The sequence below is a fragment of the Triturus cristatus genome, chromosome 8 (genome assembly GCF_964204655.1).
Source record: "Triturus cristatus chromosome 8, aTriCri1.1, whole genome shotgun sequence".
NCBI lineage: Eukaryota > Metazoa > Chordata > Amphibia > Caudata > Salamandridae > Triturus > Triturus cristatus.
In genome coordinates, this window is record NC_140591.1 from 1,097,375,302 (window position 1) to 1,097,401,300 (window position 25,999).

A 25,999-nucleotide genomic window follows, 5' to 3' on the forward strand; every position below is an offset into this window, starting at 1 on the left:
ACATCCATTTTTTCATTTCTTTTCTTTTCAGAAAAAATCATGTCTACACCATCGAAAGAAGCTAAATATCTCACATCCAAAAGAGGGAACAAACTACTTAACTATAGTGGGTATGTTTATTGTAAGACAAAACTATCTGAACCCAGGTGTCATTGGAGGTGTGTTCATTATTACTCAACCTATTGCACAGGCAGAGCGGTTACTCTTGTTGACACTGTTTTAAGAACCACAGACCATAACCACTCAGCCTCTGCAATAGAGATTGAAGTTAGAGAACGAATTGATGAAATTAAAGATATTGCATCCACCTCCAATGAAACCTGTGATGCAGTTTTAAGGGAGGTATCCCAACATATTCCACCACATGTTGCAAGTAGTATGCCTACCATACCTAATTTGCGAAGAATTATTCAACGTCAAAAACAGACAAGTAACCCACAAAAAGTAACACCCCAAACCTACTCTGACATAACAATTCCACCTGAACTCTCTATTACTTTTTCTAATGACCCTTTCCTATTACATGACAACGAAAAAGAGAATATTAATCTTTAGCACACCCCCTAATCTAGTAACATTAGAAAACAGTGATATTTGGATGATGGATGGAACGTTTAAAAGCACACCCCATCCATTCACCCAAATGCACACTATTAACGCATACGTTAACAATACTGTAATTCCCTTAGTATACAGTTTACTACCTGACAAACAATCCTCAACATACACTGAATTTTTGTCAGTTTTAGAATCTAAAACATCCAACAAAAGTCCGAGAAAAGTAATAATTGACTTTGAATTAACTATGATTAATCAAATAACAAAACCATGCCCAGATACCCAAATTCAAGGATGTTTCTTTCACTTTTCTCAGGCATATTGGCGTAAACTACAGAAAACATCCTTAATTGAGGATTATATATCAGATAGCAAACTACAGTTTGAACTTAAAAAACTAACTGCCCTTTGCTTTGTTCCTCCTGACAGTGTAGACGAGTACTGCACTTCAATTACAGAAGCTGAATATTTTACAGCAAATGAAGAAAAATTGCCACCTATACTAAATTATTTTGAAGACACATGGATTGGCCATCTAAGCAGGTCGGGTCACAGGAGGAGACCACGTTTTCATGTGGAGTGGTGGAACTGTTACTCGACCTGCTTAGAGGGAGGAGCAAAAACAAACAATGCCATAGAGGGATGGCACAACTTCAATAAATCAATTGGCAAACCTCATCCTAATTTCTATCATTTCTTGGAAATTTTGAAGAAGGAGCAAAGTTTCCAAGAAATGAGAATGTCGCAATCATTATCAGGTAGTGTGACCCCACGTATATCTACCAGAACTAAGGAAATGTCTGAAAGACTATTGGGCGTAATTGAACAGTTTATGTTGACAGTGGCTTCAGAGTAGGGGTGGGCGGAATTTGCGAAATTCACTTTCGCAAATTATCGCGAAAATGATAAAAATCTCCGCAAACACGCGGAAATATCGCGAAGATGCGGAAGTTTTTTTCCCACCCGTTCGCTGTATTTTCTGCGTGGTCGCGGCTCGCCAACTTACCCATGCAGTTGCTCGCGGGCGCGGCCATCTTGTTTTCACTTGTCTCGCGGTGCATGATCACGAGAAGAAAGACGTGATCGTGCGACGAATAACGTTACTGTGCGAACTGTCGCGAGACAGCGCAAATGGCTACCAACAATCCAACATCTCGTGGAGAACGCGACCGGATCGGGAAAACTTGTCGGCGAATGCGGGGATTCAGGTAAGGCGATCGCGCGCATGCGAGAATGTATTATTTTACAGTGCGAGCAAGCAAAAAATTTCCGCTAAAATGCGGATTGCGGAAATTTTGAAATTTTCGCGCTCTCCGCCGAACGCGCAAATGTCAAATTATTCCACGAGCGGAACGGAATTTTAGCCCAGGCCTGCTTCAGAGTACCATGATAATCTTGCTCACATCCTACATTTCTAACCCTAAAAATATTTTTACTTGTCTGTTTTGCCCTTAAATAGCTCCCACTAATTCAATTGATTATTTTCCCCAAAAATTAAATTTAAAAAAAAAGTCGGGTCTCCTTACCTTCAGAAGTCTTCTTTCTTCAACTCTTGGACTTACATTCCAACCATAACTTCACCAAGACTCCTTTACTTATTTTAATCCACAATAAATAACACAGAATCCATTTGAAAAATCCACCGACCGATTAAAAAGATATTACTATGCACACTAAAAACTGTGCATATCTAAAAAACGCACCCAATAAAAAAATCCAGAAAAATAAAGCTATTGTTGAAAAAAACGCTACAAATTCCAACGTAGCAATCCAATTCTGATCCAAATACAACGTAATTTCGATATCTGTAGAAATCCAAATTGAAGCAACCAAAAAAAAATCCAGAAAATTAATTTTTTCTCTCAAAAAAACACAACAATTTCCAAAAATTCAATCCATTTTACCCCCAAATCCTGTAGAATAATAAAGATTAGCACATTCAAAATGTATTACTTTGACTAACATTGTAAATACATGTACCTGCGATGACGTATATTTTTTTGATTTAAATACAAATAGTATCGCTAAACTAAACAAGCATTGAAAATGCAATAGGTCTCGCCTTTGATTAAGTTAAAGCCATTTGCTTTGCTAATGGTATTGTATAGCAAAGCAAATGTCTTTAACTTAATGAAAGGCGAGACCTATTGCATTTTTAATGCTTGTTTAAAGGGGGCCTCGAAACGGGTCTCTATCGGGCTCTGTTTTGTCCCTGGCACAAGCGGTCCGTTGTTTTCCGGACTGTAGTAACAGCAGGCACATCGATGTGCGCGTGCTCACACTGCTCACTTCTCACTAGTGCAGAAGTTACGGCATTACATAATGCCAAGTGAGCATTGTAGGGGAAGGGAAATCCTTGCTTCGTACATCTCCCATGTGTCTGCTTTGTAAAACACAAGACTCCGAGCGCTGTTGCGAGTGAGGGGGCCCTATTGAATAGCGCACACAGCAAATTGCCACTTCTCTTTTTGAGAATCAGGAGCAGCAACATTGTCGTGGTGTCACCAGGGCTTTAAGTGGAAGCTTTTTCAATATTATATACAAGCCATAGTTGCTGCCTATTTATCTTATTCAACTAATAACCATTGACAAAGCCAATAGTCCTGACCTGTTGTAGATACGATGTTACTTGTATCATATATCTGGATGCAATGACAGAAACTTCAAAATACAAGTCGGGCGGCACACTATGCTCAGCACAGATTTTTAGCTTATGTGTTTTAAGCCACGCCCTTAATTACATTGGCCACACCCCTTTTAGAGCCCCCCCCGTTTTGTCATCCCACTTAAAGCCATGAGCATGTGCCTAGAAAGTAATGTAATACAAGCATTTACAATGCAATAGGTCTCGCAACTGCGAGTTTTGGAGCTATTGGCACTGTAAATGGCAATGCTTTTAAAAAAAGTAAAAGCCATTGTAATTTATAATACTAAAAGCATCACCTATTGCATAGCAGAGCCCAGTGTTTACGAAGACGGCACCGTGCTTATTAGTCACCACCTCAGAATTCCCAAAGTCAACAAAACGGAATCTATACACTACAACAACCCACCGTGATGTGAAGTTTGCCGCAGAATAAGGTCACATCAAGGCCAAAACTGACAACCATATTTTCAATAAAGCAGAAACTCACAACCTTACCCAATGTACATATCTACAGAAAAACCTCCCAAACTCCCCACAGCCTGCGCAAAAAATATCTGGTGTGTTGACTAAGCACATTGTTGCGGGCTCACCTACCGACAGTAAGAGCAGGTGACGGATTACGGTAGGCTGCAGCGCCCCGGGTCACTCCTTCCTTACTGGCACCTGTGTGTTGTGGGGTGGCTGACTGTGCACACAGCACCAAGCATGCTGGGAATTGTAGTCCTGTACGTCTAATGGCAAAGGTTAAACTTTAAGCTTCAGTATGCGTGAACCTCCCGCCCCCACCCTCTCATGTGCCTCTAAAACTCTTGGGATAGCTATAGAGTCACCCATACGCCCAACGGGACATTTCTGGCACCTCACCTGACCACGAAGTGCTACGTACATAACAAGAGTAATTCTGGCACAAACATTTTTTTTTTTAATATAGTATTTTCATATAAAAGTTTTGCTGTTTCTAGACACTGTATAACAAGTGTTATCCAAATGAATGATACACAATTTATTGAGCCAAGAAGGATTTATAGCGGAGATGGCCTTGCAAGGATTTACAGCAATCACCTGCAGGTCAGAGCGTATGTCGGCAGTAAGCGTTTAACTCTTCGAGATACTTTGCAGGCTGCATCTCCACCTGAAGAAATGACCCACTAGAGACCTTTCTCAGGCATAATTTGAATTTTCTCTGGCAGTCTGTTGGATATATTCTGCTTCTGAACAGAACATCATCAAGGGGGCACCAGAATAAGATAAGGAACCAGGAAACATTATCTACTATGCAACAATGGTTCCTTTTAGAAATCGTACACATTTATTTTTAACTTTTTAAATGTACGGACCAGCTAATGGTCCGGAAGTACTTTGAGTATTAAATAAAAAAGGATTTTGAAGAAGTCACACCGAATACAGGTTTGAGCAAAATGTCTCGAAGGGAGACCTTTTCTGCGAGAACCAGCCTCCCTCGGCCGAAACTTGGGCAAAATTTTAACATAAGAGGAAATTTCCTAACTTTTGAGTAACGCCGAGGGCTGCTCAGTGGAGCTGGCTCAGGAGAGAGGAAGGTATTGTCCCTTCAACTTACTCAAACTAAAGACACCAACCCGGTAACAGTGAGTGGGACACTTACTGAGTGCGCTCAGGGTAGGTCCCTGCGAGAAGAATAAGTAATATGAAAGGCAAGAAAGTGACAAGTCTTCTATCGTTCAAAATAAACATTACTCTGTCACACAAGAATAAAAACCGCAAAGAAAGGAATGCACAACCACAGAAAATTCAACAGCCTGCCAAAGCTAACGATGCATTTAAGACAGACATGAAAGAATCGGCCAGGTTGAAGTAAGGAGGGTGCAGGCTGTATTCATTCACCCCGGGGGTGCTGGTAGGCAGGTCCTGCCCTGGTGTTGAGTGGGCGAGGCTGAGCAGTGAAGACCTGGGGTTTAACCCAGCGGCGTCAGGGGCACGCCTAAGATCTTCGAGTTCACCCGTCTTGGTATACAGAGACACGGAATACTTCTGGATGGCATCAGAGACCAAGTTTATTCGCTGCAGCTAGTAACAGTGACCCTAGAAATACATCACGGTGTAAATTCTCAGGAGACTGCTCATTTTACTAAGGCGAGACGTCTCCTTTTATACCCAATATTCACATTATAAATGTACACCCACTGCACAAAATTCTAGCCAATAAGGTACATTTTCAAACAAAGTGTCACATAACAAAAACTCAATTTACAGTATCCCAACCCAAAAGTTAATTATTAGGAATGTCCCAAATTCAATCTCCACAAGCCGGACAAACCTATACTTGAAAGCATAACCCATGTAATGAAGAAACATAAAAAAAGAAACGGTAACAGATGCTGAACAAGATAAGGCATGTGCAAGGAAACTAAAAGTTAACAATGTCCTGAACATTGATTGGCAATCTCAGACAAAGATCGATCAGGGAAATTGGCTTTGCGGGGTCAGTTTCAGGTGCAGAGGTCAGTTTCTTACAGTTCATTTCAGAGTAAAAAAGAAACCTAGTTAATGTATACATGAACTAAGAAGGCCAGGCCACTTTATTCGCCAGGCTACCTTCACAGGCCTACGTGAGGGCAACACAAAATGGTGGCACAGAACAAAATGGAGTCAGACTCGAGAATTACAGAACCTCAGACCCTCCTTTTGCCATTATGTAGGCAAAAACCTAAGACTCATGTTAATCTGAATCTAGGTCTATGTCGATATTCATTAGGCCATCAAGGTGTTGCTGTAGCATCATCTTATTATTCTCTACTTCTCTCGGGACAGGTCTCCGAACACACATAGTAGCACAAAGACTACAAATGGCGGGACCACACTGGATGCAAAGACAACAAGAGAAAAGGATGGTTAAAACCATACCAAGGAATGTCAAAATCTTCCATCCCCATTTGGACAGCAGTCCCCAAAACCATCCCGTCAATGACTAGTCTTCTTCGTCTACATGGATAGACTCAGAGATTTTATACAACCTAGAGATGGCTTGGTACACTGTAGGGGCATTATCTGGTATGTAAACACAGCAACTGGATCCAATCAATTTACATACTCCTCCTCGATCTGCAAGTATGATGTCTAATACCATACGGTTCTGCAAAGTCATAAGGCGGTCCGCTTGAAGCTCAGCTGTAACATTACTAAGAGCACCTTCTGTCTAATAGTAGCTTCAACAACGCGTACAAGCTGTCGAATATGCCTACTATTGATCATAGGACCCCAAAAGGGCAAGAAGCCCTTGAAGAAATCTCCTACTTCGTGTGCTGCGGTATCTTCCTTATTGAAGACACCTCTACCATATCTTGTTCTATGATAGTCTGAAGCAGTAGTGTATGTAGGGGGAAGTAGAAACGCCACATAACACGTTCCTGAAAAATCAGGTGCCAACCATGTGTAGGCTCTGTCATGACAAACAAAATATGTGCCTTTAGCTGGCACAAACGGTGGAGAAGTCCGAGATGAATAGACATAGGTTTGAGCACACACACTCTTACCTAGCTGAGCTTTCGGATTCCGACCATTACCTTGAAAACAAAAGTGGCCTCGGTGGGGCACAATCCAAATAGGGGGAGACCTTTTTCGTCTCTCCTTCTCTGTCAAACTGGTACTATATCCAGTCACGTTCCAACCAACGTAAGCCTGCACCTCATCCTTAGGGATAGCATTATATGCATCAATATCTAGGATCATAGCTACTATTCCCCTTATTAAGGCACTATTGCTCGAGTTATCTTTAAGGGAACGTAAGGGGCGTACCTCATTTGCATAGATAAACATGGTCTGAAAAGCTCACACAGACCCATTAAAAGAAAACTGCAAAACCAAATATGGCATACCTTTATCTGTCGTATGAGGCATAAGACCACAAACCCAACAATTAGTGGTATTTACTACTAACTGATGCTGATGCAACAACTGTATAAATGAGTTGTTGACAAATTCTGATCTCCTTGTCTGTTCATGTTCAGGCAACGTATAAAACTGGTGCAAAGAAACAGTAGTGAAAGAAAGCATAGGTTGGGAGGTGGGTGCAGATGTCTGTTGTGTAGCATAGACAGTCCAACCCCCACAAGCTAATGTGATACTTAAAAACATCAAAAAGCACAATATTATAAAACATTTGCTATGTATCAATGTACAAAATCTTGTCTTAAGATCTATTCTCTCAACATCTCTTTCAGTTACAACAGACTCCATCCTCTAACGTGCTGCTCGCGGCAATTTTACTTCTTCACTCAAGTGTGCGTCCAGGCGTCCTAGACGTCCCTAGAACCGCAGACCTTTCGTCAATACGCGGGCCACCCCTTAAGTTCTTATACCGCGACCCTGCAGCTGAACCCGGATGGTGGTTCGAAAAAGAAAAAGAAAAATAGTCTCTTGTCTGAAAGAGTGTAATTCACAAAAAAATTCAAATTTTATTTGTCCTTTTTAGACCTTAAGTTGTAGCGTTCTTTACCGGGCACAGTTTGATCCTGAAAGAGTGTCTCTGGGTGCGTAGTATCAAGTCTCTAACACGGCGGCACAGCTTCTTGCAAGACTTTATCATCCGCACGTTCTGACTGAGTCCATTCCAGATGTGCATCGCTAAAAGGTACAAATCTCGGAACCCTTTCACTCTCGGAATCGGCAACACCTTCCCGGACCCACTTATCGTACGGTAAGGGCAAAGGTATCTTCTTACAATGGGTACCATGTACCCAGTTTTTCTTGCCGAACACCTTAATAGCAGTCCGGGTTGATAACAGGACTTGGTATGGACCGGTCCATCTTGGTTCCAAGTTCTTTGACCTCTGGAAATTCTTGGTTAGGACCCAGTCGCCAGGTTGAATCGTGTGGCCTGCGTCTACAGAAACTGAAGGCAAAGTGTCATGGACCTGTTGGTGAAGAACACGCAATTTAGCAGTCAAATCATGTAAGTAGTCAACCAACATAGGGTACTCAATATCACTGTACTTCTTAGGCCTCGGCACACCCCAGACATTCGCCGGGTGTCCAAAAACAATCTCGTATGGGCTAAGTCCCACGCGAGAATGTACTGTCGTTCTCGTGGACAAAAGTGCCAATGGTGAGGCATCGGGCCATGTAAGACCAGAGCTCGCTTGCACCTTGGCCAACTTCAGCTTCAGAGTGCCATTATAGCACTCGACCAGGCCTGCTGACTGGGGGTGATTCGCAGCGTGGAATTTCTGTTCGATACCCAGACCCGCACATACTTTCTTCATAATCTGACCCACGAATTCACTTCACTACCATCCTCGGCAAGCCATATCTGGGAAAGAATTCTTTGAGCAAAACCTTGGCTGTAGACAAGGCAGTATTATCCTTTAGGGGGTAGGCCTCTATCCATCTGTAAAAGGCACAAACAACCACAAGGACATACTTCAAGTTATTGCATCTTTCCATATGAATATAGTCTATCTGCAGCACCTCGAATGGATACGTTGGAGGAGCAAAATGACCCGCTGGAGTTGGGGTTCCCTTTCCAGGATTATGCATCAAGCAAATCATGCAGTGTTTAACCCCTTCGATGCTGCGCAGATTCCGCAGCTGTGCTGACGGAATCTTGCGCGGGCGTGGTCATGACGGAATGGTTCCGTCATGAGCACAGCTCAACCGTGGGTCATGACGGAACCATTCCGTCATGAGCACCGAAGGGGTTAACCAAATTCTCAGCACACTTAGGAATTCCACCATTCTGCCATACCGGAGCCAACAACTTACATATCCCTTTTGAACTAATGTGAGCCAACCCATGAGCCATAGTAACCACCGGAAGCACATATGCATCCGGCAACAACCATCGCTGGTGCTCTGACAACTCAACCCAACAGCCTGTTGAATCCAACATTCCCGTACTCTATCTCCACATACTCAATTCTTTCTCAGTAGCTTCTGCCTGAATCATCTTCACACTTTCTGTTGTATCTTCACACATTCCTCCTTCCACAACCCATCTGGCAGGACCTGACAACAGTTTCTGAAACTGTGGGGGTTGCTGAAACTGGGAAGGTTGCTGAAACTGACGCTGATTAGGGCGAGGCGGATAAGCCTGCTGCAGAAGAACTTTCGTTTTTAATTCTCTAGTCTTCTTCTCTACTTTATCCTTCTCATCTTTATCTCTTTTCTCATAGTATTGTGCAGTAGCCAATATCTGAGCCGAAGAAGAAACATCCCATGAACTCTCAGAGTCCTTTAACTTATTAGAAAGTTCAGGAAGTAAATTAAAAACAAACTTATCTACAAACAACCTCTGACCACCTTCTGTACTCATATCCTGACCACTATGATCAATGAATGTTTCCTCAAACCTAGTGAAGAAATCAGACACACTCTCGTCTTTCTTTTGTTTGCATGCTGCTAACTTGTCCCAATTCACCCGGAGAGGAGGCATCATAGTTTTCATTAAATTAATAATTCTACCAGGTAGTTCTGCAACTAAGGGTTCAGGTTTGGCACCTCCTACCTGCCAACCATCTGCAGCAGTAATATTAACCCACGTATCTCCTAACTCTGGCTCGTGATCCTCGTGACGGATCGTCGCCCACAAGGGTTGAGGAACTACATTACCCATCAACATATCTATGTCAGCAAAATTCATAACACACGCATCAACTGTCTGAGACAACTCCTTATAATAACCAGCAGGATTTTTACGGGGGTCAGGCAAAGTCTGCTTAAGAGCCAGGACCTCAGCTCTCTTCCAAGGGACATGCACCCACACTCGCTGAAAATGAGCCGGTGCAGCCGCAATACCATGAGCGGCATCAGCCACAACTGCCTCTCTCCATACAGGGGGAACCTCTCTCATAGGATACTGCTTCACTTTTCTCCTAATAGAAGGGTCAGGTTCGAACAATGACTGAGGTGGAAGTCTAGACCTATAAGTGAGTAATGTCTCTACCGCTTCCTCAACATCGGAACCCACTATCGTCCCTTTAGCAAATTCAGACTGAACATTAAGCAATTCCAGTGGAATTGAACCCAACTCATTATCTTCCCACTCCTGACGAAGGAAGGTACACATGACATCAAAAACCTACCTTTGTTTTGGTGCCTCCCACTGTAGGAAGATATCCATAACCACTTGTGGACTGTACTTGGAGGTATTCGAAACCCATCTACGAGCAAGGAGATCTAACACTGCCCGCTCTTCGGGACCAGGGAGCTGACTACGTCTCTGCTTACGTTCAGAAACAGGGGTCATATTCAGTGACCCAAAGAAAGGAGACAAAAGACTAGTGACAGTCTCAGTCATTCGTTGCCGAGCAGAAGGAGAAGAAGTTGACATGAGGACAGGAGACAAAGTGTTTTGAGGTGACAGAGACGTAGGGACAGAAATAAGAGAAGTCGAAGATAAAGGAGTGTAAGGCAAAGAGTTTGAGGCAAGGCTGGTGGTAAGGCTGGCGGCTCTGGAGGGGGCTGCGCCGGGGGAGGAAGAACCACCTGTGAAGCAACGGGTGGCTGAACAACAACAGGGGGTTGAACGACAACAAGGGGTACAACAACTGGAGGTAACGGAGGTGCAGTAGCACCCTGCACATAAGGGGGTGGTAATCTCAGTAAATGTGACATTAAAGGATCCTTTTCAGTGTCTATAGTCACATTTGAAAGGGGAGGTGGCAAAGCCGGGTAACATTTGTCAATGGCCATGCAATGTTGTCTATCTGACACTTCAATCGCACGATCTTCTTCATCTTCCTTAAACTGCCTAGCAGCTTGCATTACCGATATATTCCTTTCCTTCCTATCTCTCTTAGCTTGCTTAATTTCTCGCTGTTTGGCTTCCTTACGCCAAAGGCGGAAAGAGTCAAACATCGCCGGCCGGGCTTTCTTCTTAAATAGCGCAACTTCTAGGTTATCTAAAACATCTGATTCAAAACTACCATGTTGGGGCCATCGTAAAACACCATCTTTCCTTGTATAACGGACCCATACTTCATTAAAGGTAATGGGACCTACACCATGCTTTGAATAGAGCTCATAAGTTGGAGTTCCAACCGGAGGTATCGGACACGAGTCCTCCAATCAGGAATCCCTATTACAACTACAACAAAACCATTTCCTAAATTTGCTAAAACCAGGCATCTTTTAGCTCACTAGTCTTGCTTCAAACTTCAAGGGGTTATCAAAAATGATACACTCGCAAATATACGAACCCCCCGGCTTCGACTATTGCAATGGCCGAATCAAAACCAAGAAACAAAACAAAGTCGTGGGAGCGACCCACATATACTTAACCAAAATGTCTGTCACGCCACCAGAAGACCGTCTAACATCTCGCTTTACAAATCATCACAAGAGGGTCCAAGACAGGGCGACAGTCAGGGCAGCAGTCCTTCGCAGCCGTCGGAAAGGGGAAGCCTCGCAGAAAAAAACCTTCGGTCCACGTCGACATGCAGGGGTCGATGAAGTGGCGGCCGTCCTCCAGAATTTCCTCACGGGGCTCCTCACAATCTTCGGGCTTGGACCAGTACCGCTGAAGTCGCCCAACGTTGGGCGCCAGTTGAAGAACCGGGGTTTAACCCAGCGGCGTCAGGGGCACGCCTAAGATCTTCGAGTTCACCTGTCTTGGTATACAGAGTCACGGAATACTTCTGGATGGCATCAGAGACCAAGTTTATTAGCTGCAGCTAGTAACAGTGATCCTAGAAATACATCACGGTGTAAATTCTCAGGAGACTGCTCATTTTACTAAGGCGAGACGTCTCCTTTTATACCCAATATTCACATTATAAATGTACACCCACTGCACAAAATTCTAGCCAATAAGGTACATTTTCAAACAAAGTGTCACATAACAAAAACTCAATTTACAGTATCCCAACCCAAAAGTTAATTATTAGGAATGTCCCAAATTCAATCTCCACAAGCCGGACACACCTATAATTGAAAGCATAACGCATGTAATGAAGAAATATATAAAAAAAAAAACGGTAACAGATGCTGAACAAGATAAGGCATGTGCAAGGAAACTAAAAGTTAACGATGTCCTGAACATTGATTGGCAATCTCAGACAAAGATCGATCAGGGAAATTGGCTTTGTGGGGTCAGTTTCAGGTGCAGAGGTCAGTTTCTTACAGTTCATTTCAGAGTAAAAAAGAAACCTAGTTAATGTATACATGAACTAAGAAGGCCAGGCCACTTTATTCGCCAGGCTACCTTCACAGGCCTTCGTGAGGGCAACACAAAATGGTGGCACAGAACAAAATGGAGTCAGACTCGAGAATTACAGAACCTCAGCAGGAGCACTGACAGCAGAGGGATAGCCAGCCCAGGGGCACCAGGGAAGGCAAGAGAGGCAGCGCGCATAGAGCCAACAGGGCTGGGTCCGCTGCAGCGGTCTGCTCAGGTAGCGGGCACAAGAGCTGGCGGGGCTGGGTCCTCTGCTGTAGTCTGTCCGGGCAGGTGGGCACAGGAGCTGGCGGGGCTGGGTCCACTGCAGCGGTCTATCTGAGAGGCGGGTCCTCTCATGCCTGTTGGCAAGGGCTGGGTCCTCTCTTGTGGTTTGCTCACGGCTGCAGGGTACTGCTTATGGCTGAGGGCAGGGCTCAGACTGAGGTGCGGGGTGCCGTGGAGAGCGCACAGCAGACTTTGGCGCTCCTCCGGGGATGGGAGCTGTGTAGGGGCTCCCTACGCTCTGAGATCTGGCCGGAGGTGCTGGACGGGCAGAACAATTGGACCTTAGCAATGAGGTACTAGAGCATAGCTGCCAAGGTTTCAGAATGGACGCCGGGAGCAGAGCACACGCGCCCAAGAAAACGGGTGTATGAAGCACTTACCCTGGAGACGGTGAGAGGCTAGTCAAAGTCCTTCCCACTGATGAGCCTGAAGCCCCAGGGTCCGGGCCCCTTGATAATGATTCGGATCATGCCGGACATGCTCCTTTCACTTTACAATAGATGCCGCCCACATACCACTCGCGGGGTGGGCTGGCAGCTACTTTTTTTAAAGTGAAAGCAGGATGCCGAATGAAACGAGATTCATCGTGTCAGTGGAGCATGAAAGCTGCTCGACGCGTGGAAGGTGCAGCGTTCATGGTAGGGGGAAGCGGGGGGGTGTACAAGCACTGAAAGTACTATACGGCTGCTTTAAAAAACAAGCATTTGCAATGTAATTGGTCCGATTGCATTGCAACTGCTTAAGTTTAAAACTGAGCGAGCCGCCGCTTCAGGGACTCCGCACTCGGTTTCCTTATATATATTTCTTAACTTTAACACTGAGCGCGGTGTCCTTGAAGCGGGCGCTGCGCTCAGTGCTAAAGTTAAGAAATATATAAATAATCCGAGCGCGGTGTCCGTGAAGTGGCGCCGCACTCAGTTTCAAAGTTAACCAGCTGGAATGACCAAAAAAGTCCTCACCCTGTAATTAAAGAGGATGGTAACTCGCCGCCAGTAAACGATCCAATCCCGGTGGGTGGGGCCCAAAGGAGACAAGGCGGCAACAAGGAAGGACTAAGAAGCCTCCTTTTCAATCGTAAGCCTACGTTTTGAATGCAGGATGACGCCAGGGAATGAGGAAGATGGGCGGGGCATCAACTCCACCTCCGAGAGCTTTGGAATCTGTATTGATTCCAAGAAGCTCTCGTATGACGAGAGCAGTGCATGCGCACTGCTGTCGCCAGCCGAGACCTAAAAACTACCCCCTTCAAAACACTTTTGTTCCATAAAATGTTTAATAAATATACCATTAACAACTTTATGAAACAAAAACTGTTTTTAAAAAAAAGAGACCCGACGTGAGTGTACTACTGCAACATGTAATGGCGGAAACTAATTGGTAAACAAACATCAAACATACATAAAACACATTTCGAACATCTATCCTACCTCCCTCATCTCTCCTTACAATAAACATTACCACTACACTATGTATTTTAACAATGTAAATTTGTCTTACCTTAACGCAGCTCTCCCTTCATTCTGTTCTCTCCAGCGATGATCTACGTAATGATGAAACTTACGTTAATGCGTCGACGTCATTTCTTTCTGTAAAGATAAAAAAAGGCCAATTTCTCCCATTGAAATCAATGGAAAACCGTGAGAAAGTTAAAAATAAATGTATTATCAAATGTTAATGTACATAATAAAACACAAAAATATTATTATACATTATGTATATGTATACTGTATTCTTTTTTACATGTTTCTAAATTTATTTCAATAATTATAAAAAATTTAAATTATTTTTAATAAATAGTTATGAATACATTACATGTGTTGTATATGTTTGTTTATATACCAAAAATTCTAAAAATGCCAATTTATGTTTTTAATAATTTACTCATGTTTTAACATAATTATTTCTGAATTTACATCTACTTTACATTTAAAAATTATTGTAATTCCCCCATTAAACAGTTACCCATCATAATATTTAAACATCACAAAACCTATTTTTTATTACAATTTTTTTCATTCTTAGAATATTAAAATAAATTTCTATTAAAAAAATCTATTAATTCTTACCTAAAAAATAACTACTTACAATTAAGATTAATATCTGATTAGTAATTTTCCAAAAACGTATACCTAATGCATTAAATTATTATTATCCTTAATATGATACATTAAAAATATGTATTAACAAAAATAATACCTGACTATTAATTTATTTCTCTAAAAATTAAAATAAAAATAATATTTTTTACATCATTAGTAACAAAGTAGTATTAATATTAATACCTGAGCATTAATGTATTTTTCTGAAAATAAAATGAAACTAATATTTTACATCATTAAATAACAAATTAGTATTAATATTAATACCTGAGTATTAATTTGCCCCCAAAAACTATTCCATAAAATCATAAATATGATTTTTAGCAAAAATATTAACTCTATAATAACAATATTAATACCTAAATATTAAAAATTCTCATTAAAAACTAAATATACGTTAATGTTTGTTAAATTATTAAAAATTAATTGTCAAACAGTTAAACAAAAACTTACCATACAATACTTACCAATGTGTTGTAAAAGCATGTGTTGTACTTGTAAATGCGTTGTAATGGCATGCGTTGTAAAAACATGCGATGTAAGTGTATCTGCGTTGTAACAGTTGCGTTGTAAAGGCTTTGCGTTGTAATGCCTTCGTTGTAAAGGATGTCTCCCTCTGGCAACAGGTTTATCCTGGTGGATCATGCCAAAAGATAGCAACATTCCATACCTCTGAGGACTGAAACTGCATCTGCAGTGGCTAAGGCCCTGATGGGATTTTTTACCATGACGGGTCACAAGCGTGAAGGGCTTCCCATACAAGAATACGTGGAAATGTTCACAAGCCAACACCACTGCTAAGCTTTCTTTCTCAGGTTGGGAATAAGCATGCTCAGTTTGGGACAAACTTTGGCTTGCATAAGTCACAATACGTCTTCGCGCATTGGGTGTCTGCTGTGCTGTGGAAGTATACCAAAGGGGATGATGGACGGAGAGTTTGAGCAAATCAAACACTCACCCCCAGTCAACTGATCTGGGTTTAATCCATCATCATTCTTTAGCTCACTCCACCACCCAACCCAACAGAGCTAGCATCAACAACAACCTCAGTATGAACTTTTGGATCAAAACATACCATTTCAGTAGTGTTCTCAATAGTTTGCATGATTTTCTGTAAGCTTTGCTCGCATTCATGTAGCTAAACAAAAGAAACGTTCTTTTTCATCAAGTCTCTTATCTATCTAGAACAATAGCTGGCCAAGCCAAGAAATGAATGTAACCTGGAAACATCTTGTGGGGGGCAGTTTACAGAACTTGCAATTTAACTAGATCGGGTGTCACGACCCCATCAGAAAAGATAAGGCCAAAGAACTTTAACTTTGTCTTATGGAGCTCACATGTCTTGGCATTCAAAGTTAAACCTGCATCCGCAAGCAACTGATACACTTATGTGAGAGCGTTGTCCTACTCCTTCTGTGTAGCTCCGAAAACCAATATGACATCACTATAATTGAAAGCATTCATGACAGGCTGTATGATATGCTGAATGACATTTTGGAATGGCTCTGCAGCTACTCACACCAAAACGTAGTCTCTTGTAACGGAACAGGCCAACATGTGTAGAAAAGGTTGTAATGTACCTGCAATTCTCCTCAAGCTCCAAATAATGATATCCTTTATTCAGATCCAGGTGAGAGAATACCTTCGCTCCATTCAATTGTGTTATCATGTCGGCAATGTGAGTACATGGATGTTATTCTCTTTCAATTGCCTTGTTCGCTTGACACTTATCCACGCAGAGGCGTACAGCTCCTTCATTATCCTTTTTTGGTACTACCACTATGGGAGAAACCCATGGAATTGAACCAGTGTAACGCTCAATGATATTGTGTTTGTGTAAGTTATTTTTCAACAGCTTCCTTTAAGTGAATGGTAATTTACCTGTGTCTCTCAGCAGCAGGACTATTGTGTAATTTGACTTTCATAGTCTTGAGTTTTCCTAACCCATGCAACAAGAAAGGGAATTGACTTTCTATTTCGTGATGAGCATTCATGTTATAGTTCACGGATATCAGTCCCATATCAGCAGCTGTGCTGAAGCTGAGTAAACAGTGTTACAGCGAACAAATGATGGACGGAATGCTGACAATGCAAACATTCTCCTCCAGTCAAAAGATCTGGGTTAAATCCATTGTTCTTTTGCCCACTACGCCACCCAGCCATATGCAAATCAGTCTTGACCCTGTGCCCCATGGGAACAGTCCAGACTGAACTGCCAGGCCAGGTCCTCCCTGGACCGGATACAAGCATCCTGGGACCGGTGTCAGGGTATGTCAAGCTGAGTAAACAGGCGCTTGATGCCATACCATGAAGTACATGAATGGGTGCATGTACTTTTGTTTTCTTATGCTTCAATTTGCTTCAAATGAACCTTGATTTTTTAGTAACGTCAATGCAGCACATGTATATACTATAGTTTTTGATGGCATAAGTCGGGGCATTGGAAACAGTTCATTATATTTGCCCTCAGGCACAATATTGATTGAAGCACCACTATCGATAATAAAAGGTATTGAACAACCATTGACTTTTAGTGTGATCTTCATACAATGTTTGAATGACTTTGGTGTTCTGTCATGTCGATTTCTCTTGGGCTGCCAGTCCAACATGCGCACGCTTCTTTGAGGTAAACATCGACATAGCACAACCATCTTCTTCAATTTCAGTTGATTGATACAAAAGAGCTGTTTGATGAAAATATAGGTGTCAATCGACTTCGTTTGGTATCAATTTGCCTCAGCTGATATGGCCGCTTGACCTTATGGGCGTGCGTCAAACGTCACTTCTGGAACGTTCGGGCGGCCATTTTGTCTCCGCACCGTGATGCACTTACTTTTGACGAAATGAAAATCCACATCTGAAGCACAACTTATTTTTCTGTGGAGACTTCCCTCAGTGTCCCTTGTGCTTTGGCTTATTCCTCACATTCATGACTGACTCAGTCTGGGCATCTCCAGCCTCCATGTCAGCAGCTTGTCGATCAGCACGCTCTTCAGCTGCGGCAGCCATGACAACTCACTCCAGCCTAGGGGGCCTATTACGATGGCGGGCGGACTTTGTTGCCCGCCACCGTATCAGGAAACGGGACCGCCCGCCATTGTCGCGGCGTTCCCGCAAGTGGCCTTAGGATGCGCCCGCCAGACTGGCGGGCACATCCCGCATTTTAAACATTGCGGCAGGCGGTGCTGCAAGCAGCACCCGCCGCAATGTGTAAAATGCATTTTGTGCATTTAAATGCACACCGTGACAGGCACCGTGCGGTGCCTGTCACCTTGTGCATGCAAATGCAGGGGGGTACCATAGGTACCCCCATGTGCACCCCCCACCCCCGAACACCCTGGGGGCCCGCAATGGGCCCCCAAAGACAAAACAGCCTGCTTTTCCATGGCAGAGTCTCCGCCATGGAAAGGCAGTTCACCGCAATGATGATAATTTGGATGGTGGTGCCACCATATTCCTTGGCTTTTCCGCCCGGTAGGCAATCGGGCGGATTGCCTACTGGCGGAAAACCGGCAGACGGTCTTCCCACCCGCCGGGGTCCCCCCCCCGCCATCGTAATGTGGCGGGGGGAAGTCATGCGGGCGGTAGATTTTGGCGGGCGGATCGCCACCGCCATACGGGCAGGGGCGATCCGCTCGCTATCATAATGACCCCCTAAGAGTTTTTCTCAGTATTCTTTGTCGGAAATATTCTGACAAGCATCCATCAATCACTCTGAGTATAGCTTCCTCATCATTAAATTCGCTGAAATTGCAGTGTTTGATGACCGTATCCAGCCTCTCAACAAATTTTTCAATGGCCCCACCAGCTTTCTGTCATTTTTGACTGCAGATGTACCTTTTGTAATCTACATTTGGCTTTGGCTTGACTTTGAGATTCAAGGCTGCTTTGAATTGACTGTATGTAATTTAATTTTGAAATTTAAATCTCTCCTCTCCAGACGTCTTGGCCAATCTGCTCACACTATACACCCCCCGCCAACTCCGGTCTATTGTCCAGCATCGGGCGAGGAGGGCTCATGCTGGTGGACGTTCCTTCCGTGTATTGGCAGCCAAACTTTGGAATCTGCTCCCCATCGCCATCCGCAGTATGAAAAACTACTTGGCATTCCGTAAGGCTATCAAAACGCACTGCTTTCCTCCACTGTAGGCTGCTTCTGTTGTCTATTGTTCTGCAGTTTTCTGCTTCAGCGCTGGGACGCCCCTTTGCCGGGGCAGCTGTGCGCTATATAAAACCGCATAACATAACATAACATAGTCTGCTCCCGGCATTTTCTTTATGGCTTCTTTTACACCCTTACCAGCAAGAATCTTAAAGCACTTGATAATCTTTTTGTTATTGGCTTCTTTAATCACATTAATGAAATCATCAAATGCCTCTATCCAGGCAGTCCATCTGTCGCCAATATTCAACTTTTTGGCTGTATCAAATGGTGGTGGTAGTTTCAAGAAGGCGGCAGCATTGTAAAAATTTATGAGATTGGTTGACACTGAGGGTGGAGTTCCTTCTGATACCGTCTGCTGTCTGCTAGAACCCGCGTCATCCATACCACCTCTAAGGCCCTGTACTATGCTGGCCTCTGGGGCATCTTGGACAGCCCGAGGAACCTTGACCTCCCTCTTGGTCGCCATTGGAGCCCTTTCCTTTTCGGAGACCGTGGGAGTTGTTCTAAGCCACCACCCGCCAGCTTTGGTGGTAGATCCCTTCGGGTATGTACAGCTCTATACGCAGAACCCGGGTGATTTCTCTGGGGTTACTTTCCCCCAGCACAGTGGCGCAATGGCTCTCCTTATTCAGTACTGGCCATATGGTATACCACTCTACAAGGGACTTTCAGGTAAATTAAATATGGATATAGGTATATGTCGTTCAAACCATGTTTAGGGAAGTGAGCACAAGCACTTTAGCACTAGTGAGCAGTGGTAAAGTGCACAGAGTCCTAAGGTCAACAAAAACGAATTCAGCAAAGTTGGAGGCAGGCAAGTTAAATGTTTGGGGGAAGGCCACCCTAAGGCTGACAGGTCTAACAGTATGCAATAACCTGGAGGAATACTCCTGTTTATGTATCCTATGCAATTCTTGAGTGCTGGCCCATAGCTTGCAGCCCGTCATTGTCTGTGTATTGCTTAAAAGTTTAAAGTCCAAAGAAATAGATTGGGAAAGGGTTCCTTCTTCAGTGGTGTTTCTGTATAGGGTACCCTTGATTTCATTTTAATTTGTAAAGAGCGAAGTCTGCCCTAGGGTGTCTTGGCGCTGCCTGCAATGCTAAGAAGGATCGGAAAAAAGAGTCTATAGAGGAAGGATGAAAAGCCAGGTTTTAAGAAGTTTTCTGAAAACCACAAAGTTGGGGCTGTTCCTTAAGTTTTCCATTCCATTCCATAACTTTATTTCTGTCCCATGGACCATAAAAGTACATAGTCGAAAATGTTCTCCCAAAGGAGTATACACAAGTGAACCATAGATAATACATAACGGTTAAATGAGTTTGTATAAAAAAGATCAAGCTAGAAAGTGTCCCAAGAAATAACTGTACAGTTTGACAAATTTGGCGATAATAAAGTACATTTTAGATTTTTCCAGGGGATAAGCCTAGGCAAGTCATATCTCAACCCTTACAAATCAAACAGCCTGGGAGTCACTTAAAACAGAAGCATGTGTAGTACACTACAATCAGGGGTTAAAAACTTATTTCATCAAAAGATATTATCATTAAAACTTTAAAAAGGAAGGAATAGGTCCAAAAGTGGTAAAAGAATACAGACAATACAGGTTTCTAAGGCCGTAATGGCTGGCTTAAAAACGTCCAACGTACATGCCACATCAAGGTTAAAAAATGAGATACAGCAAAGACAGTGGGGGCATAAGTGTTGTACTTTAGTTGAATGAGCCAGCACTGTGTAGGTAGTTAATAACCAGGACAGAAAAAAAAGACATGTAGCTCTGTCTCTTCCTTGTAGTTATAGGCAGGGCACCCTCCAGGTAGAGTTTTGGACCATTTATTCGAAAAGGCACGGAGCGGTAGAGTCCCAAATCTGAACTGTACATATAATTTCCTTGCCAGAGTTGGTTGAATGTCATCCAGGAAGGATTCTATAATGTACTCTTCCTTGATTTTTAAAAATTCGGCTGCCAAATGGCCTGAGGACGAACTTTCCTGGATGTCAGCAAATTTGTGCCGTCTATAGGATTTTACCAATTCTGACCGCGCAATTAAAGGGCACGATTCTTCAGGATTACTCCATAAGCCTGCTTTGCCCAACCTATGACAGACATCCTTTCTGTATACAAACCAAGGTATTTGACTGATACCCGGGAAACTCAATAGCTCTTTGAAATTAGCTATGGACAGTGAATATATTTTGACTCTTTTCATCTAGGCCGACCAGTTAGACTATTTTGATGATTTTTTTTACATGGAGGCAAGAGAATTTCCAACCTTTTCACAAAAGCCAACAGATACGACCACGCTTTTGGTGTTTAGGAAGATGCATTCCAAGAATGAGATAGACGGCCTCCCTTTTGGGCAATTCTTAAGGCTTTGCATGAATTTTTACATTTAGCATTTACTTATATATCATACGTAACTTATATAGTACATATATTACAGAACAAACAGAAAAAAATGGTACTATGGTTACCCTAAACGCCTAGTACGGTAAGTAATTAAATGTGATATGTATAGCGTCTTCCCCAGCCTGGGTACCCGCAAATAACTATACCACACACGGAGCTTGGTATTACATGTCTTTATTCTGCTGTGTGTAACTACAAACTCAACATTCTAAACCAGCCTTCATTGTATTTGCTCTAACACTTACGTCACAGTTCTACAGAGTCTATCAGGAACCAAAAAGGATCCATCATTTGTAACTTGCAAGACACTATACTGTATACTATGGAAGGTGATCCCCTCCTGATCCATAGGACTAGAGAATATTCCAAAAATGATTGAAAAGTCTGTGCACGGTATAGAGCCGGGGTAATTATGGAAAAACATCTGAAGACACTGCATACTATACATCTTTTGAGAAAACTTCCCTTCTCTTTCAGAAAAAGAAAAAACCTAATAGAAATTCTTATCCACACATACTGTGGATGTCAAAGGGTATAAAACACAATGACACCTATGTGGGTCTTCCCCTGGCAGCTGGACTGATTTGATCACAGCTTTTGAGAGAACAGGCTTTGCCCGCACTGTATTATTGCCATGGTTTTTGTTATTTAGGACCATACAGAAGTCATGTCAAACAATTACTCTCCAAGACTGCTCAGAAGATGGAGTCTTCTCCAGCAGACTTGTATAGAGAACTGCAAAATAATGCTAAAGACCCAGGGGCATATTCACAAATGGCAATTTTTAGTATGTTTAGTAGTGATGCACTAATTCTTCTATTTTATTACAAAATACTATTCACTAACCTACGTGTAGAGGTCTATGCCTCCACCCCTCTCCCAGTTTTTTAAGACTGATCCTGTGATGGATGTGTTTTTTGGTTTTAAGATGTGATAACGTTTGGAGGACTGGTGACCTGACTTATTGAGGGAGAGCATTGCCTAATGATGGAATGGTCTTTGTCCAGATAACATAACTTGATAAAACAAACTTTGAGCTGAAGAAAATCATAAAAATCTATGTCTAATAGATTGTATTGTTGTTGGAGTACTCTGAAGGGGATTGGTGTATCTGGGGTGCCCAGTTGCTTTAAGAAGTGGATACCTTTCGATGCCCCTGACTCCCAGAAAATAGTTTTCCCCTGGATTTTGATCTTTGGATTGTGCCAGATCGATATCATGTTCGAGTGACTAAGAGGAGTATCTAAGATTTTATCAGTTGGTCTCAGCACTCTTTTAGTATTGTTAAAAATAATTTTATCAGAGGATGTGGGTATTGTTTTACCTGTTAAAAATGTGATAGGATGGAGTACACCTAGGATTTCTTTTTCAATTATTATCCAAGAGAGCGTGTAGCCTTCTCTGACCAGAAAGGCGGTTTGATTTTTTTTAAAGTCAGCCAGGTTCACTCCATCAAGGTGAACGGGTAAGCACAGTTTTTTTAGAGTGTTCCTAGAGAGCTTATTTTGCCAAATGAATTTTTATAAATAAAAGCTTATCCAGTTTTTGGTAAAAATCATCTGATAGTACAAGGGGTAGCATACTGATAAGATAATTAACTATCGGGATGGCCATCATTTTGATGGTCTCAATGCGACCACACCATGTGAGAAATTTAGGATTCCAGCCCTCAGGGAGCGTTTCGACCTTTTTCAGTGTTACTTTTTCATTATGTTGGAGTGATTCTAATAAATCTGCATTAAAATCTAAGCCCAGGTATTTCATGAAGAGGGGTTGTGAGGATAAACTTGTAGACTTAAAAAGGTCCCTCGAACAAAGATTGTTCAATCCCAAAATTTCAGACTTGTCTTTATTGAGTTTGTATACGGATATCCTAGCATAATTTTGATTGTCTCTAATAGAGAGTGAATTGAGCGTGCCCCGTCTTCCGACATAATCAAAATATCGTCGGCATATGCGGCCACCTTTATTTTCTTTTGGTTGAAAGAAACTCCAGAGATGGAGGGGTTTGAGAGAATCCTGTGGAAGAGCGGCTCCAGTGTCAGGATGAAGAGAGATGGAGACAGAGGGCAGCCTTGACGAGTGCCTCTCTCTAAATTGAAGGATGACGAAAAATGACCACCTGAATGTACTCTAGCGGAAGGGGAGCTATATAGGGCCCTGATCATCCTTGTGAAGGTCTCCCCCAGGTTGTACTTCAACAGGGTCTCTCAGAGGAAGGGCCAAGAGACCCTCTCAAATGCGTTCTCAGCATCGAGGGTGACAGCTACAGTATCTGACTCAGAAAGTTTGGCTTTCTCAAAGATGTGACATAGAAGACGTGTGTTGTCGCTGGACAGTCTGCGTTTCATGAATCCCACCTGGGACTGATCAATTAGGGATGGCAACAATGGTTCAAGTCTTTTACAGAGGATTTTGGCATAGATCTTTGCTTCTAGATTAATTAATGAAATTGGCCTATAGTTTTTTTAACCAGCAGGGGATCTTTACCCTCTTTTGGAATAACCACTATAGTGGCTTCACTGGTTGAGCCTGAGGTGGAACCTGAGTCTGAGAAGTGCTGGAATAAGTCCAGTAGCACAGGATTAAGTACCGGGGAAAATGTTTTATAGAATTTTGCGGAAAGGCCATCGGGGCCTTGTTAGGTTTGAGCGAGTCAACTGCTTTCGACATTTCTTCAAGTGTTATTAGTTTACTAAGTTGTAATTTATCCTGGTCCGTGACAGACGGCAGTGTGGTCTCGTCCAGATACTTATTGCACTCCTCCACTGGGGGGTGGGGGGGTCTTCCTTGTATAGGTACACGTAGAAGTCTCTAAGGATCTCTATAATTTTATCGGGATTCGAGTGGGGAACATTGAGTTTGTCAATGAGCGAGATAATCCCCCTACGGTTTTGTTTATGTTTTAAGTATGAGGCCAGAATTTTTCCTGCCTTATTGGCTTCACAAAGTTTTAGCGACTTGCATTTAATAATCCAGGTCCCTGCCCTATCACTCAGAATTCTGTTGTATTCGTATTTTTTGTTGGATAGGGAGGAGAGGGTTAGGGAGCCTGGCCGGGTGATGCATGTTGATTCCAGTGTTTTAATGTCTTTCTCAAAGGAATCAATCTCCCTGATGTGTGCTTTGTTTAATTTAGATTGAATTTCAATTAGGGTACCCCTAACAGTGGCCTTGAGAGCATCCCAGTGGATAGTCAGAGAAGTATCAGAAACCCTGTTTTCTTTTAGGTAGTTCTTGATCGTAGATGCAATTGTTGCCCTGGAAGTGGCATCTTTGACTGATTGCTCGTTAAATCTCCAGGTCTTTTTAGTGGGTCTCATGTTGGTGCCCGTGAGTGACAGGGTAATCACAGAGTGATCTGAGATCAGCCTGGGTAAGATGTCTGACTGGTCTATTAGGTGTGTAATGAGACTTATAGATCAGAAGATAGTCTATGCTAGAGTAAGAGTTACAGGGATTGGAGTAAAAAGTATAGTCCCTAGTATCTGGGTGCTGTATTCTCCAAGGGTCGAGAAGGTTGAATCTGGAGCCGACTTTGAGAAGCAATTTATGTGATCTGGTTGAGTGAAGTACTGCTTTGGATTGACGGTCTATGGTTAGGTCAATGGGAAGATTAAGGCCACCCCCAAAGATGATAAGATTGTCAGTGGGGATCTGATTCAACAGGGTGGCTAAGGAGTCCCAAAAGTCAGAATCCTCACCATTTGGTCCGTATCCATTGAGGACATAAAGGCAAGTGTTATTTTTGGAAAGTTTCGTAAGGATCCATATAATGTTGTCATCTGTGACGTGAGAGTCAACAGTGGGACCGGATTGCTTAGAGATTAACATGTGTACCCCACTTCTTTTTCTGTTGACTTGGGAGCAGAGGATGATAGAGAGCCAGCTGCTCCCAAAGTCCCAAGAGAATTTTGACGCAGAAGGATCTATAGCCCTAGAATAGGATTTGGGAACATATGCAGCTATAGCAGCAAGACAAACTATGAATGAAGAAAGTAGAATTTAGTAAAGCACACAGAAACACAGAATTGGTCTTAAAGCAAAGAAACAAGCAAGACAAGAATCAAGATATTATCAGAAGGAAGATAGTTTTGAGAATAATGAGCAATACATTCCTAAGGATTATACTGTTTGGTATAGAGACAGCTAGGAGTCAGCAGTTAAGCAGACACTAGAAACCAGAACTAAACCTAGACAGTGAAGGCTGCAGAGTGCCTGGGTGAGGGAAAGACTACAGAGCCAGAATGAATAGAAGGAAATAATGATGGGGAGAGGATGTGGCCAAACTACTAGAGCGGTCGACCTCGATGCTGGGGAACCGGGGCAAATCGCTTAATCTCCCCAAGCCTAACAAAATAAATGCGTCTGTCTGTAACGCAATAGGTGCTCATGTAAAGCACTCTTATACTTTCGGGTCAAGTTCGTGCTATATAAAACTCCAATAAAAAAAAAGGAAGCCAAGAACAAAATGTGTACCAAAGCACAGACAGAAAGTCTGGAAGGTGCGGTGTGCATGGAGGCATCAATAAATCAGTAGATATCTGTAGACGGAATCGCAAACAGGGCTCCACATACGTGGCATGATCATACAAAGTTTGTGAAAGGAAGCAACTACATGGACTAGAATGCATCAGTTTCGTAGTGTGAAACCTGTATTTGGGGTGAAACTTATGGCAAGGTTTGCTGTTTCACTATATGTCA